The following is a 2,451-nucleotide window of genomic DNA, read 5'->3' on the forward strand; positions in this document are numbered from 1 at the left end:
TAACTTAAAAATGTCAGGACAAAGATATAACGCTAACGTTAGAATAAAGATTTTCTGTGCTCATACCAAGTGCCATGTAACAATCTATACTATTCTATAGAGATATGTAGCCTATATGTTTTTACGGAGTTAGATTAATTCGATTAGAGTAAAATTATCGTTCACGTACAGTATATATACTCGGGAAAAAATCCAATAAGTGTAGAATATGGTTCAATGTGGGTTATTTTAAATTATCATAAATACAGTACAGTAATCACGATTTTTTTCCATATTTATGCTGTTTGAAAGAGTAAAATAATATATATATATATATATATATATATATATATATATATAAATATAAATATATATATATATATATATATATATATATATATATATATATATTATTCCAAGTAAATGGATATCCTCTTTCTTTTGAAACCCAGGTCTATAGCGTATGAGAAAAATATCCCATAAATATCCCTATAATGTTTTAGCACTCATGAAAATCTATTCCAAGTAAATGGATATCCTCTTGCTTTTGAAACCCAGGTCTATAGCGTATGAGAAAAATATCCCATAAATATCCCTATAATGTTTTAGCACTCATGAAAATCGATTTAAGTTTGCATACAGATAAGATTTCTGATAAGCACTCCTGACTTGAGTAGCACACTTGCGTACACACATACACACACACACATATATATATACATATATATATATATATATATATATATATATATATATATATATATATATCTACTTATATACATACATATATGTATATATACACATATGTATTCATTAGTGTACATGTGCATACAAAACACATACACACACACACACACACACACACACATATATATATATATATATATATATATATATATATATATATATATATATATATATATATATATATATATCTGTAAAACATTCACATATATGATAAAAATAATATACATTCCACTATTTGATGTTCCTCTCATAACCATGCATTCCAAAATGTATAATTGATGCTTATCTTATTTGCTTTTTATTTCTTATCCCAAGGGTACCCTCAACCTTTATTGGACTAAAGTGCCAGTAATTTAGAAGCCCAGATAAGTTGAGAACTTAATGGAGGTTAATGGAAACAGACCAATATGTGTTCCTCCCCTGAAGGGTACTTATCTGATGGGTACTGCTCAAGTTCTAAATATGTATTTAGACCTTGGCATTACTCTACTCATTGCTTGGAAATGATTATATGACTCCTTACTTTTTAAAGATTCAAAAACTACTTTTTTAATAATTCCTTAGCTCCCTTATTAAAATTATTCCGGGACTCCTTTTTCAAAACAATTCCAGCACTTTTTTTCTCAAAATGATTCCAGGATCCCTTTATTAAAACGATTCTAGGACTTTTTTTGAAAAAAAAAAAAATAACAATTCCAACTTTTTTTTTTTTTTTTAAATTATTCTAGGACTCCCTTTTCTAAACAATTCTAAGACTCATGTTTTTAAATGATTCCAGTACGCTTTCTTCAAATAATTCCAGGACTTCCTTTTCTAAATGATTCCAGGGCTGACTATTGAAAAAGATTCCAGGATTCCTTTTTAGAAACTATTCCTGGCCTCGTTCATCGAAGCAACTACATAACTACTATTCTATGACTCCTTTTATGAAAATATTCCAGGGTCCCTTTTTGAAACAATCCTAGGACTCTCTCTTCGCAAAAGGATTCCGGACTCTTCTTTTGGAACGTGATTCCTGTCCCCTACTTTCAAAATAAAATTCCAGGATACCTCGGCCAGAACAAAAGTCTTTCGGTTGGAACAAGATTCATGGAATCCCATTTGAAAATATTCCAGGAGGAGCAGGTCGGAATGAGATTCTGTTACGCCTCGGTTGAAACAAGATTCCAAGACGTCTAAATCAAAACTAGATTATTTAATGGCTCGATAGGAAATATGTTCCAGGTATCCTTTGATGGAAAAAAACATGTTTTTCTTTTCAAGAATTTCCGAAGATTACGTCAACTGTGAAAAGTTTCTGAAGAGAAAAGCTGGGCCATAAATTTATGGGTTGGATGATGTAAACATAAGATTGTTGACTTTGATATATAGTTTCCCCTTCCTATTTTCCAACTTGAAATTTTGAAAGAAAGAAGATAGGAAGGGGCCAGTGAATAACCATATCATTTGGACCTAGTAAGAGGGATTTTTATATAGTTTTTCAAGCCACTGTCATATTACTATTATCATATTTCCTGTTGATTGGGAATCAAAACATTAATCATGACATAACAATATTGTAAGGCAGTTTGGAGCCTTTTATAACATTCTTCTCTCTTCCTTTGTCTCAAATTCTCTTTTACCTTTCAGGTTATTATATAACAATGACGATTGCATTATAATGGCAATTATAATAACAACAGCAGTAACTATATCACCAATAATAATAATAATAATAATAATAAT

The sequence above is a fragment of the Palaemon carinicauda genome, chromosome 28 (assembly GCF_036898095.1).
Source record: "Palaemon carinicauda isolate YSFRI2023 chromosome 28, ASM3689809v2, whole genome shotgun sequence".
NCBI lineage: Eukaryota > Metazoa > Arthropoda > Malacostraca > Decapoda > Palaemonidae > Palaemon > Palaemon carinicauda.